At 27.6% G+C, this 16,071-nt stretch overlaps 1 long non-coding RNA gene across 1 annotated transcript; it reads left to right on the top strand.

Annotated features, from left to right (window-relative positions):
* Window positions 1–3,112: 3,112 nt before the first annotated feature.
* On the top strand, window positions 3,113–14,779 carry LOC136091608 (uncharacterized). Its single transcript, XR_010644117.1, has 3 exons — window positions 3,113–4,211; window positions 8,889–9,064; window positions 13,753–14,779. It is a non-coding gene; the product is annotated as an uncharacterized LOC136091608 (long non-coding RNA).
* Window positions 14,780–16,071: the final 1,292 nt, after the last annotated feature.

Below are 16,071 nucleotides of genomic sequence, written 5' to 3'. Positions count from 1 at the left end.
GTTAGCGCAAGTTTTTTAAAAGAGTTTCTTTAACCCGCTAGGGACAAACTAGCGTTTCGAATTTTCAATAGACTTAATGTGTTTGCATTGCATCACGTTTTACAATCAACTAGAGAGCAATTAGAGTTTTGTATTTGAAATAACGACAATTTAATTTCAAAAAATGACAAATTTATGAGTTTACTTTTATGAGTTTACTCTGAACCACATTTTATAATCCGCTAGGGAGCGAATAACGATTGTGAATTTTATATACAAAGAGTTAATATTTCTAACATAATTTGATTCGCAGTCAAATGGTAATATATTAATAAAAAGATAGTAATTTTTATTTTACGTTAGTAGTTGTTATTTATTTAATGTCTCTGGGAAACTTATTATATTAATTTATAATATTATATTATAAATAATTTAATATAATATAATATCAAATTCCCCGCATTTAATATTAATTTCCCCACAAAGAAAACATCATTTCTATACCATTTAGTAGATGTAAATACCGTTAAAACCTGCTCATTAAAACTAAAAAAATAATTTAAATTGACATCATTTTGGCCTCAACACCCCCTCCCCATTGTCAATTAGTGTCAAACTTCCCAGCACTCCCTCTCCCCCCCCCCCTATTTTTACTGACATCATTTATGGATGACCCCTTTAGGTGACGTAACAAAGTCTGAGCTATGCAAGAAAGATGAAATAGCAGATTCGCCCTTATTATAGATACTGTTAAAGATTCTTCAGAAGTCCCTGGAACCTTGGCGTTAGACAAAACCTTTTTACAATGATTTTTAGCAGTAGTAAACAGATGTCTATTTTCTGGAGAATTGTTTTGGCGATAGATATGAAATTAATGGTTACGATTGGATTTTGCAGCAGCACAATGAGAGGAAAAGCATGGAAAAGAGTGAAGCTTGACTAGGAATTGTCGAGAAGGAATAAAAGGTTTCATGCCAGTCTAAATCCAAGAAGTTACATGAGAAGCACATTTGTCAGTAGAAAGCGAAAGATTTCTAACTAAAGGCCATCACAAACAAAATCGCGAAAAGAGTTTCAGTTTAAGAAAGCTTTAAGGAAGTTGTATAAGATACGATGATAGGGAATTCTGACGATTAAGAGAAATGAGAAATTTTAGAGAGATTAAACCGTAATCAGAAGCACCTAAGGGTAAATGTGGAGAAACTGAGCACTAACTAGGATAAAAAACAAAACATAAATTGAGAATGCAAATAATTTGAATTGTCTGGAAAGCAAGTTAAAAAGTTGACTAGTTGTATTAGTGCAGGTGTTAAGTGAGCCTTAACACCTGCAGAGTCACTGACACTAGAACCAAGCCATTCAGTGTGATGAGCATTAAATTCACCAACAACAGCGATATTGGCTGAAGGATAAAGAAAAAAGAGCTTGGTCAATTTGACCAAAAATAACATCAAAAAGAGTCTTGAGATGAAAGAGAGCAATATAGAACAAAGAGAAAGGTGATAGAGTGATATTAGGTCGTGTAGTAAAAAAATTCTGATTTTTTGAAAAAAAATTTGTTTTTAGTGCAGTTTTAAAAGAAAAGTTTGTGCTATTTTGGAAAATGCTTTTTCACATTTTTTAATTAAACTTTTTTTAAATTTACTTCTTTCAATGACACGTAATAAGTTTTCCCCTTAGCAACTCCCTTAGCAACAATGGTCTTTGGTTGCTTTGGGTCAACTATTTAGTTAAACAAGAAAATAAAGATTTCCTTAAGGAAGCAAAACTTTAAAATTTTGAAGGATTTATCGATAAAGAAAAATACCGTGGAGAAGATTAACTAATCTATAGGATTATTTTGAAAATGTTTTTTCTATTTTGTTAGTTTTTTCTGTTTGTAATTTTTCATACCCCTTTTTTAAATTCCCCAAAATATATACCTATTATTATGAATCTAAAAATAATTATAAGTTTTTACATGTTCACATACTAGTTTTGCATATATTCTGCATGCACACCAAAGTTCATGCAAAACTAATCTACAGATAGTTAGAACTCTTTGTTTTAAAAATGTGATGATTTAAGAACATTTTTGCTGATTCGGCATTAAAAATGTTAAATTTTTTTTTTTTTTTGCAGTATAAATAAAATTTCGTTATGTTGAAAAATAAACTTTGCAACAAAAGTTTTTTGTTTTTTATTACTAGATGACCACCACGATAGCTCATAAAAAAATAGCTTGTGGATTCAAACATGATTTTCCGACAAATGGGTGAATTTTTACGAATGTAAATGCCTAACAAGTGACTATTGCAGTATTTACGATTTTTTTTATTTTTTTATTTCTTCATATTTCGCCGTAAATACATTTACAAGTTTTGTAAGTTAAAGATGTAATAATTTACAAGTTTCGCGAGTCAAAATATATAACGAAATTTATAATATTTTTCAAATTTATAATATTTTGTATGTCTAAATATAGATTCCCGGATTCAAATTTCCTGACCGCTATTACGGTCAGGAAATTTGAATCTGGGCATCTTCGGTGTTCAGGAGTGGTCATGACTGCTAAGGTGGTCATTTAGGGATGGTCAAAGGTGGTCCAGGAATATCCCAGTATTTTTTTAATTAGATGGTACATATTGGCAATATGTACCAATTACTTCGTCGACGACGAAGTGCTATCTGCAGCACGATTTATCGCATTTAACCATTTTCTTCTAACCGTTTCATTCTTAGGAATGGGAGAGGAGATTATTGATTATTATTAATTATTGAGTATAATTGATTTGACATTAAAAAAAAACATTTGATTTGACTTAATTATTTTTGTTTTCTTTATAGAAACTAATTTGCTATATATTAACTAATTTGCCCTAATATTTTAATATATTTTAATCATTATTAAATAGTATTTTTTCTGTCTTGCAATCTGGTTTAAAAAGTAATCAATTAAACTAGCTACACAAAAAAATAATCAATTTTTGCATTATATCTGTATTTCATGCATGAATTGCTTTTAAAATTGATCTTTTTTACAATAAAATTATAAAATGTATGCATATATCTGCTGTGGCTGATGTGATACGTCATAGGCGTTTAAAAGTAACTTTGAAATTTAATGTTCCTGGATGGAATGACTATGTTTCAGATAAACATTGATTAGCCAGGGATGCATTCAAGCAATGGGTAATAGATGGAAAGCCTAAAAATGGAGTTATCTTCGAAAGAATGAAAAAAACTCAGGCAGTATTTAAACTCGCTTTTAGACACCGTAAAAATCATACTGGGCAAATTAAAGCTGACAGATGTGCAAAGTATATCAATAATGGCGATCCTTTAAAGTTTCGGAACAGTGCGTATAAAATTAGTAATATAAAGAAAACCAATTATATTGCTAATATTGGTGGAGTTAATGGTGACAAGAACATCGCCACTCTGTGGAAGAAATATTTTCAAGCACTATATAATTCACTTAATGATAACCAGCATAGAATACACTTAAAACAGAAAGTACATTCTTTATTGCTAGACATACCTGTTAGAGTTACTATTATAGATGTTACTATCGCTTTGCATAAGCAAATAAAGAGAAAATCTGCTGGACCAGATGACTTGTTTATGGAATCATTTATATATGGAGAACATAGACTTTCTCTTTATCTAAGTATTTTTTTTAAATTTATGCGTGTTGTATGGACATTTGCAATCAACATTTTGTGAAGCCACGATAACACCTATAGTAAAATCATAAACTGGAAACTTAACAGATTTTAATAATTACAGAGCAATCACAATCTCTCCCGCTTGTTCTAAAATACTTGAACGTATTTTATTAGAATGAATTGAATTTGATGAGAATGCTGATGACTTTCAGTTTGGTTTCAAGAAAAATCATTCCACAATATCTTGTACATATTATTTAAAAAAGACGGTTGAATACTATATTTCTAGAGGAAGCCATGTATTCACATGCTTTATACATTTCAATAATGCTTTCGATAGCGTTAATTATTGGAAACTGTTTTCTAAATTAATCGATCAAGGTTTTGCCAAGAATGTTGTCTGTCTACAGGCCCGGAATTACCCCATTTGGGGCCCTAGGCAGATGCAAATTTTGGGGCCCCTCAAATGATATATTAATCCTTTACTCAAGAATCAAGAATGTACTTTTAAAAGCAATATCAAATATTGACACTCAATCAAATTTAAAAAAGGACTCGTGAAAATATGTTTTATTTATAAAAACGGTAAGTGAAAGTATGTTTTATTTTCAAATTTTACATTAACTTTTTTCTACACTTTTCCTTAGCAAATTCTTCAACCAATTCGTCGAAATCAATTTTTTTCATCAAATCTACATTACTTGATAGCAATGAAAAACTATTTAATATATTTTGTATCATAGTTGATCTTAAATAATTTTTCGTAAGTCTTAACTTTGAAAAACTTCGTTCTCCAGAACAGTTAGTGAGCATCAAACATAAATAGATTCTTAAAATTGTTTTGGAATTTGGAAACACAATTTCCATTTTTTTTTCTTTAATAATTTTATATAATGATAAATGACTTGTAGGTAAATCTTCACTTTTGCAGGTAAACTTAAAATAATTATGTAAATGAATTAGTTTATTATACAAAGCTTCATCGATGTCTTCACTGATTGCTCCATAATTTTTTGTACGTTAGTTTTTAAATCCTCATGTGATATGTTTAAATTTGTCAAAAATCCAAATAGTGCGAAAATATCCTGATAAGCTTTAGCCCGTTCTTTTAAGTTTACACTGAGTATTTTCAAACTTTTCTCAAATATATTTGTTTGAAATGCTTCTTTAGGAGTCGATTTGGTTTGTGGTGTTTGAGATTCATCTGGAAATCTTTTGTTTGTTTGTTGCCTTTTGATTGTGTAGTCGGTGTCTGGAAGGAACTTTTTCGCTTCTGCTTCAATGACATTATAATCTCCAACTAATTTATCAAAAAAATCACCAAGAGATGAGTATAAATTCGAACAAGTGTCTAGGGTAATTTTTGAATCTTGTATACATTTTGAAACTAAGTTTATTCGACTCAGGACGGTGTTCCAAAAAACTGTTTGTAATGCAAATTCAAATTCGTCCATCTTTCTAATCAGATTATGTGCCTCCGCTCTCGAATTCGAGTCAAAACTTGAATCTTCCGCGATTTCATTCAAAGAATCTTCTATGTCTTCGTAGTTACGATATATTGTATTCACATAGTCTGTACGAGCACATTGGATTTTAAACAATGATTTAACAGACCTATCCGAAAATTTCTCTAGAACAGCCCATCATTTGGTTGATGACGAAAAGAAGTTATATATTTGTTGAACTATTCCAAAAAAATTAATTGACTCTGCACAACAATCAACACCAGATGAACCCACTAAATTCAATGAATGTCCAGCACACGACAAAAAGGTGGCCAACTTATTGATATTCAAAATTTTTGTCTTCATACCTTTATATTTCCAGACATGTTTGGCGCGTTGTTATATGATTGTGATCTACAGTTGGATATATCCAAGCTGATAGTTGAATCCAAAAAATTGATGGTTACTTCAGCTAATTTCTCATCTGAGTGATCCTCAACTTGCACAAAATTGATAAATCTTTCAATCGGTTCAAATGTTGTATCATCAACATATCTCAAGATAATACAAAGCTAATCTTTGTGACTAGTGTCTGGTGTAGAATCAATGGATAAACCAAAATATTTTGTATTTTTTTCTTTGTTGCTAATCGACTGTAAAACTTTCTTGGCCATCAGTGCAAAGTTTTCGTCACAAACAGTCTTTGACAAATAATTAGTTTTTCCAGATCCAACATTTCCACAATTTTCCACATGTTCAGATAGAAAAGGGTCAAACTTCGAAATAAGCTCCAGTAATCCTATAAAATTGCCATTGGATTCTTTGCCGAAACTTTCGTAGGTTCCTTTGAAAGCCAAGTTTTTTTCTATTAAAGTACAAATCACTGCTACTACTCGTTTCAAAACTTGTCGCCAGTAATTTCGTTCCTTTCTGATTTCAGAGTCCAGCTGAACTTTTACACTATAATTATTTTCACGCTCTAAATACTTCATCAAAGCTTCTCTATGTTCGGTTGAATTCTCATGACTTTTTAACGATGAAAACGAATTCTTCCAGTCTCTAAATCCATGCGTTGCTAGGGCGAACTGAGAAACTCTAAACAGCTTGCACACAAAGCAAAACACACTACCTAGCGATGGTGAATATATTAACCATTCTCGTTTATATTCTTCACCATTGGCTTTTTTGCTAGTGGTTTTTTGAGCAATAGCAATCGTTTTCTGCATACGACGTTTTTGAAACCAAAAATGTGTCATTTATATTCTGACAGACTTCAGGCCCCTTTTGAATCCATAATTCAACATCCTCCTGAGACAAATCAGTCCATAGTCCGGCATCACTATGTCTATTAATTTGAGCACTCAGATCATTTAAAGTTATTGCACTTATTGGAGATGATTCACAACAAGCTAGAGTTGATGTTTCAGTGATTGTTGACAAATTATTTTTTTCCAATCCAGTAGCATTTTCATTTACTTTAATGAAAAACTAATCAAGCTTTGGTAATTTTTTGACTTCCTCATCTTTTTCAGCTTTTTTCTTACGTTTTTGAGCTCCGCTTTCTATGTTATATATGCTATATATGTTCTCTTCATTTTTTAGTTTTTTCTAAAATTAAGGAAAAAGTCAAATATTCTTATATTTCTTTGCTGAAATGAATGAAATAATGCACTAATTAAATTCTTACATTAATTTATTGAATTTTACTATACTTAAAAAATCATTTTTAATCTAAGTTTCTTGTTTATTCTGTAAAAATAGAATTCAAATTTCAACTTATTAAGTTGAAATTTGATTTCTATTTGAAAATTTGATTATACCCTACATTATAATTTCACAAATTATGAATAAACAAGGAAGGGGTGTATGTTTTTACTAAAAGAGATGGCGCCCGTAAAAAAAACATGTTTTTCAAATTAATAATTTGAAATTATGAACGTTTATGTGCAAACTCATAATATATAAAGTTCAATTTTTTTAAATACAATTGTTGATTTTTTATCAAAAGTTTTCAGTTCTAATATTTATTTGTTTTGGAATTGGATCTACTAATGCTTGAAGGCCCCCAAAATCTTGGGGCCCTACGCAGTGCCTAGTCTGCCTATAGGTAAATCCGGGTTTGTCTGTCTACTTGCATTGTCAGATGCAGAAAGTAAACTCTGATAGCTTTAACATGAGCAATGGTGTACGGCAAGGTGGAATTCTTTCACCGTTCTTGTTCATATTTTATATAAGAACACTGATTTTCAATATTACGAACATGCATATTGGATGTAACACAGGTGGAACTTTTTTGAATCATTTGGCATGTGCTGACAATATTTTACCAATTGCTCCATCTTGGTTTGCATAGCAAAAGTTATAAACTGCATTAAATGTTGAAACCACTGCCATTAACATTTAATACAAAAAAAACGGTTTGAATGGTATTTAACCCAAAACAGAGATGTAAAATTGTGTCAAGCAATTTCGGAATCAGAAGTAAGAAAATGGCAAGCTTGTTAAAGAGAAGCAACCTTAACAGATGCTAGTTGTGAGTGATAATCCAAGAAGATGCAAAGAAGAGGACTCAGCAAGAGGGTTGCTATTGATCAATTATTGATGACATCGATATTGGAATGTTGATAGTATTGCAATATTTGTTTGCAGTAAATAACTGAGTTTTTTTAGAGTTTTACAAGCCCATCTCTGTTACAGAATGTGCTTTAGTGATATCAGATTCAAGATTAGGCTCCCTGTTCTAAGATCGAAAAAAGAATATTTTTTGTTAAGACAGGAGAATAAAGTTGAGTCATCAGCAAATAGAGCCACTTTAGATATAAGGTTGTCAAGAAGATCATTAATGTAGATAAGAAGCAAAATAGGATAGAACCTTGAGATTTCTTAGATTAATTAGACGGTAATTGGAGGGGTCACATTCTCCAGAGATTTTGAACACTGGAACCACTGATGCAATTTTTAAATTTTTAGAGAAAATTGAAGAAAGTTCTAAAGAATACCTTTGTAAAGATGTTGAATCAGATATTGATGTTGAATCGAGATAAAGGTTTTACTTGAACAGGCTTCTTTATTTTTTTAAACAGTGATTTTTAGTGATTAAAAGAACTTAAAATAATTTTAAACAATTTTACAAAAATCAAAAATACTGTAAATTATTCCTCTAAATTGCACAAAATGTTTGATCTTTCTTGCCTTAGTTTCATATTTTATTCTTTATTTTATAACTTAAATTTGAAGTAATTTTAATAATAATAAAAAAGTGTTTTTATGATTTATATTATTAGAAAAGTGTTAATTTAGGTGTAATTTTATGAAATCTTCATTTAGACTTAAAAGTCTAAATAAACCTTTCATAAAATTACGTTCTTACCATTTCACAGAAGTTTTTAATTTTATCTGTTTTAATTCAGAGCCAATAAAGAACTATAAAAAAATTTTTTCTAACAGTTTTGAAAATAGCTATAAATTAGGTAAATTTAACTCTCAGTAGCTTTTGAGCTTTTTTGAACATTACTTATATTATTAGTATATTATATCATTATCAACTTATAAGTTGTATATGTTCTTTCATATTTTCAGAGTGTTGTGGTCTATACATATATTTTTTATGTGTGCATTATATATGTTCTTATGTGTTTTTTAAATTACAACTTACAAATAATAACTTGATAAATTTTTTGTATATTTAAATTTCCCTTAGATAAATTAACATATATTAAAATTAATATGTATTTTTTGATTTTAACATATATTAAAATTAATATGTATTTTTTGATTTTAACATATATTAAAATTAATATGTATTTTTTGATTTTAGAGTCAATGAACCTCTTGTTACTTGTTCTTAGAAATGATATTGATAGTTAAACTCCGAAACCTAGTGTTTAACTTTTGAATCATAAACTAAAAGACACAGCAAATTTGGAACTACAAAGAGTTTTTTTAATTGGAAGGAAAAACATTCAATAACAAACAAAAAGTTTGTACTTAAGGGTAAGTTGCAATTATTTTTTTTATACAAATTTACTTCCAAGAAAGCTTTAGGCAAAAATTAATAGAATAAAAGTTTACTAAGAAAGTGAGAAAAAGGGTTAACAGGCAACTTATAAAACTTATCATCAGAGCTGTAAAACATGCCTTTTTGAAATAACAAAATCAAAATTTCATTACTTACTAGGACTATTTTCCTATATTTCAAGGATATTTGATTAAAAAATTCCAGGATATTACCCTCCAGAAAAAAAAAAATTCATGACTTGACCCCATATTTTACCTAAAAATTTTGTAGGATTTTTTTTAATATTCAGAGCATTTTTTTAAATGAAAAAAAGTATTTGAAAAGGTTTGAAATAAAAATTTCACTTAAAACTCTATACCATAAATCTAATTATTATATGTTTGAGGATTTTACCTTTCTACAAAACCTAAATCATAAAATATATTTTAAAAATTAACTTTATTAATAATTGCTTTTTTAAGTACTGAAAATCTAAAATTTGGCTTTATTAACATGACGATAAAATATCATCAAAGGAAAATGTCACATTTAAAATGTCTACTCCTTGTTTAGCTTCTTTCCAATCAAATCAAACTCAGTATCTTCCTTTATTGCTTTGACTTTTTTTAACATAACTTTTTTTATCAGACTCTTTTAAAAGTGTAGTTTTTAGTTTCTCTTTTAAAAGTCACTTTACTTTTCTGCATTAGTGGCAACCTTGTCAACTTGTTTGATAAAAAATCAATTTAACTTTGAACAAGTCTGCAAACAATTTTTTGCTTTAATGCCACATTTTTTTTTTTCTTTTTTAATTTTTTGCTTTTGTAAGTTTTCACAGTTGCAACTGTTTGCTTCTCTTGCATGATGCTGCATCTCTTTGCCAATTTTAATGCTTTTATGTCAAGTTGAAGTCTTTAATGTCAAGTTTGAAAATAAAGTGCATCAAATTTTTTTACAGCATTTTTGAGAATAAATTGTCTTTGACTATATAAGAATAGTAGTCATAAATGGTACCAAAAACTTATCTGTTTGAAACCCTTTTAGAAAGGTGTTTAATTTCTGATACCATTTCAAAGAATTTTAATTTTGATGGTAAAATAGGATCATGTATCATTGCTTTTAATGACTGACAACTTTTATTAACGACTCCAGGTAGGTAATTTTTTCAAAATAACCATCAAATATTGTTACTTTAAACAGTTGGGTAAACTTTAAACAAAAACTCTACTAGAAAGAGTTTTACTCAATATTTTTTTCCAAAGTTACCCCAGTTCAAAGAAACAACATTTCACGGTACTAAGATATGTTACACGTTTTTTGTAATCATCAAGAAAGGATTCAGCTTTTCATAAACAGTTTTCACTTTTGCACCACCTGTGTCCACAAAATTATAGTTGATATTAATCAACCATATATTTCTGATTATGTCTTACAATCAAAGATAGTTACTTGTAATATTGACAATTTCCTGAACAAACTTACTAATTCAAAAAATTTCTTAGAAAAAGGGTTTAATTTATTCATTTTTACAGTATTGTGAACAATAAGATAAATTTGTTTAATCATTTATAGCAGTATTTACTTACTTTGTTTGAAACTAAAAAGATATAAGACATGCAGCCATATTATATTTTAAACAAATTCAAATGACTTTTTGTATAAGAATAACACTGCTTGTACTGGCGAGTGATGTTTGTTAAATTCCAGATGAGCCATTTTTACAATGTGCAACATACATTTTATCATTTAATATAATTAATTAATAATATTTCACATATAAACATAACACAGAAAATAGAAATTGATCCAAGATTAAAAATACGACTCTTCTTTTACCATAATCATGTTTCCTAAATTGGTTACCATAGTTTAGTGTTACCCTTGCTCTGACACTTCATGGAGATTCTGATGTATATTAAAGACTTTATGGGTTGCTTTTTCACAAATTAGCTGATCAACAGGTAGTAGGCCAAATCTTGTATTATGAAATGAGGCTGCTTCTTAATTCTGTTTGAAAACTTTCTGGCAAATTAATAGCTTTTAATTAAGATTAAGACATTTTTTGGCAGATAAGAGGCCTGGATCTAAGAGGTCTGGAATCTTTTTTTAAACACAAACTACCATTCAATTCACATGAGGTTGAAATTATTAGGTTTTAAAGCCATGAAAGTCTTATTATTTTTCTTTTGAAATTTTCAAACTTACAAACATTTTAGAGCTTCAAATCTTCAGAATATAGTTCGATGTATATTTGACATGAAAACCATGAGGTGAAATTATTTTTAGCACATTTTTGATATGGATACTTAAATATTGACCCAATTAAAACACAAAAAAGTTTTTCATTACAAGTAACAAATTATAGATAAAATGATTAAAAATAGAGCAATAATAAAAGAAACATTTTTAAAATAATAAACAAAAATTTAAAAGGAAGACTTACCATTTAGTTGCTTTTCTTTGTTATAGATTCTAAATACCTTTAGGTTTTTAATTTATATCAGCTTTTAGTTAATGATTCGAAAGTTAAACATCAGTTCCTAAAGTTTAACTACCAAAATCATTGCTAATAATATAATGTTGATGTAGCAAGGAAAGGATTTTAATGCTTTGATGCTTTAATGTTTTTAAAAATCTATGTGGCTATGAAAATAACCGTTTTAGAAGTGATGCTTTTACCATTTGTGCTAAGCAGGTTCGGATGAAGCTTTATTGGTTATCTTTCTATATACAAAATAGAAAATTGTTTGATGTTAACAACTTTTTATTTGCAACTCTTCAATAAAGTAATGACCCACAAAATAAGGACTATTTGTTACATTATACTGCATTATAACCAATTATCCTTGCAAACTTATTTTATAGTTTTAAATTAATGATTACAATTTTGGTACTACATAATTATGAAACATGAAAAACAAACATTTACAAAATCTAACTCATAATTTCTTCTTTTTTATTTTTATTTATTCTTTATATTTCCTAATATTAATTTTTTCTTTGCTATAAAATAATTATTAAATAAAATATACCTGGATATATATTAGATACAGCTTGACTAGCAGGGATTGGAAGTACCAAAAAAGACGCTTTCAAAAGTTAATAATCACTATCTATTTCTGGACTTTGGCGCCAACAAGTGCTGAGATTTACTACTTTATAGAAAATCTCAACATTTAAGATATAGGAAAGAACAATTTTTAACCTGGAGTAAAAAATGTTCAGTTTTAAAACATTAAATTCGGTGTTATTTTTTTTTAATGTAGCCTCAATTTATTTTAGAGCTCTTGTATACCAGGAACATATTCAAAGCAGTCTTTTTTGGGACTTTTCCCAAAAAGTACTCAAGTACTACATTTAAAAAGATTTTGCTTCGGTATAAATTTTTTTTAAATATTACTTCATTGTACATCCTTTGAAGCAATTATGACAACTCCAAAGCTCATCTTTTTTTTCAAATGCACTTTGAGGAATTCTTTCGCATTCACGATGAAACCAATTTTTGTAATTAAAACATTGAGCCATTTACCATAAAAAATTTGTACTTATTAATTGTTTCAATAAATTTAAATTATTGAACATGCAATTTAAAGTCATTGCTTTAATATAAAATAAATAATGCCAACAAAATTTTTTGCTGAAGATAATATTCCATATACAACAAAATAGCACAAAATATAGCATAAATATAACTTACTAAATTGGATAATCTTATTGCCTTGAAGAAAAAACTAAAAGATCTCATAATTGAAAAAACCAGTTTTATTGATATGTATTAAATGTTAAAGATAAATAATATTGATAACAATTAAAATAAAATAAAACAGTAATAAAAATTAATTTTTTTTTGCAACAACTTAAAAGCTGTTGTGTAACTTACCGCTTCATCATTTTTTTTTCCTCTGTACTCAGCCTTTACTTTAACATTTCGGTCTTTCCCTTGTTGACAGTCAAGAGTAGACTGTGAAGATATAATAAAAGGAACTCCAGAATAGGAAAGTTCTTTATCTTCAAAAAAAATCTTTATGATTTTTTTTTTGTCAATTCTATAAAACAAATAAATAAATATTGCCATTATATCTACAACTACTTATGAAAATGAAATAAAAATATAATTTAATATCTATCTATAAACCAAGATTGTAGGATATAGGAGGGTATTAATGCATTATTCTATTTTTGTTTTACTTTTTTATTTTTAAAAAAGTAAATATTTTAAAAATTACTTTAGTTCTTAAATTACAAATATTTACATTAAAATTGTTTAACTTAATACAATAGACTCTAGAAGTATAATATAAAATATAAAAGTAATAGAAAAGATCAATATTTTTACTTTTTACTTTTTTACCTTTTTATTTTAAATTATTTTCATATCATTCATAGATTATTTTACTTTACATAATACTTTATATTCATTTCATAGATTATTTTACTTTACATTATTTATATTTTACTTTATATTCATTTCATAGATTACTTTACTTTACATTATTTTCATATTCATGATAGATATCAGCAAAACATTTCTCCAGAAAACAGACTTCTGTTTACTATTGCTAGAATTGTAAAAAGGTTTTTAACCATTGTAAAAAGGTTTTTAACCATTGTAAAAAGGTTTTGTCTGACATGAAAACCCACTATTCTCAGGCCATGAAATCTCGAATTTTATCTCAAAAATTAGGGTCTTGTGACTTCTGGAGAATATTCAATAGCAGCATGGAAAATAAGAAATTGAAGGCGAGCAGTCAATTTAACCGACTAACACATGGAATTGACGGTCAATTGTTTTTTCTGGACAGGTAAAATTTTTATTTTTTTCTTTGTTTATATTTGTTTAAAGATGTTTATATTTTATCTTAATTTTATATACACAAAAATAACAAATAACACTTGAAAATTAACGAATTTGTATTTCTTTAAAAAATATATAATTTCAAATAAAATCAATGCATTTTAAATGGAAACACAAATAACTAACATTCAAATTGCATCTATACATACATCTATTATTTTACGCATAAGTATACATATACTTCTATTTACATTATTGGATTGTAAAAATATTTTAAATTTGCAAACCTTTTAATTCCTTTTCCATTCCTCTTGAGAATGCTGAAACATAATGCACTGTGTGCAATATTTGATGTTCTTTTAGTTTCCCTTGAAGAAACCAGAACCAGGATCAATAACAATCAGATCCCTTTGAAGAAACTCTTGAAGAATGTGTCATTCTTCAAGAGTTTCTTCAAGGGGATCTAAAGGTATTGTTATTGATCCTGGTTCTGCACATAGTGAATAAATGAAAATGATGAAATACAAATTTTTGAATATCTATATTTCAAAATTGAAAAAAATTAAATCTTGTTTTTTATACCAAAAAATTAACTTCATAATTATTCATTTTTCTACTAAGTATTTGCCATATGTAAAATATAAATAAAAAAATTCATTAGTTCATGTCATAAATCAAATGCAAAAAGAATGTAACTTAGAGCAAAGTTTCAAGTTTAAGTTAAACTTGAAGCCTGCATCAATTATATATAAAAGCAAAAAACAAAATATATTAATTTTTCAAGATATACATTAGGCATACTATCAGAAAGTATCAATTCTCGATACTTAAAGAACATTGAAACAAAGTTAATTAAACAAAATTAATAACATTTTAACATTTTTTAAAAAGTAATTTAACTTTATTTCAGTGCAAATTAGGCTTAAATACACTTAATGTCATTGATTAATGTATATAAATATAAATATATAATGTATATAAATACAAAATATAATATAAATAAATTGATGCCATTAATTGATGCCATATTATATTAATACTATTCATTAGGTACGCATAAATGCGGATTTTATGAAACCGTTTTTTTGGCCAAATTCTGTGATAAGTTTATTGAAAAGTTGCATGGTATGAACTTGTTTTGCTCTGTCATTTTTGAGAAATATGTATCAACATAGAATTATGGAACTTTAATTTTGCATAGATTTTTTTATGTAAAATTTTATTTATTATAAATTTGATTGTTGTTAAAAATTTGCTTGTTTTTTTGGACATCAAGTATATATCGAAGGAATGCTTGTTCATTTTTATAATAATCTCTCTCACCTTAAATAACCTTTTTTTTTACTACCTGCCAAATTTAAAAGAAAAAAAAGCATACTCAGATACTTTAAAACTCTACTCCATTTAAGTCAAAATTTGTTGCTGTTTGGATATTAAGTATATATCAAAGGAATGCTGGTTCGTTTTTCTAATATATTCTCTCACCCTTAATAACCTTTTTTCTTACTACCTGCCAAATTTCATTGAAAAAAAAAGCACACTCAGACACCTTAACATTATACTCTAATTAGATAACTTTTTAAGCTTCAATAATGTGATACACTCGCAGTGAGGAGGGGTCAAATGTACAAGTAATAACAATATAGATTATTTAATTGTACTAAATAGTTGTAATATAGTTTGCAATTTTAATGTCATTATATTTACTATTATTTAAATATATATTATTTTTTATTTATAAGAATTAAACTTTTTTTTTCTGCTATCATGGGGCCAAAAACTTTGAATTGTCGCAAATAGGCATTGACTCTAATACAGAGTGTAATACAGTTTGTAGAAATGGACATATTTTTTTATTATTTACAAAAAATAGTGATTCATTTCTCAAAACATCTGAACAAGTCACTAGACATTTTAAGATAGAAACATGTAAAAATCAGGTTAGGAGTCTCATAAATAAATCATTGAATTGGTGTAGAAATTATAACAGGGCTGAGGACAGTAAGCATTTTTTTGAATTTTGCAATAAATCTTTTTTAAGCCTTATATCAAGTTTGCCTAATATTATATTATCATCAAGCTTCTCAGATGTTTCATATACCAATATGAATGTTTTATCTCCTTTAACTAACTAGTTAAAGGAGAGAAAACAAGTAAGATAACCTACCTTTTTTTTTTTGTTCTATAGGGTCTAATTTCTCTCTAAAT

The sequence above is a fragment of the Hydra vulgaris genome, chromosome 15 (assembly GCF_038396675.1).
Source record: "Hydra vulgaris chromosome 15, alternate assembly HydraT2T_AEP".
Classification (NCBI taxonomy): Eukaryota; Metazoa; Cnidaria; class Hydrozoa; order Anthoathecata; family Hydridae; genus Hydra; species Hydra vulgaris.
The sequence above is the reverse complement of the archived record's forward strand: the minus strand, read 5'-3'. Positions and strand labels throughout refer to the sequence as shown.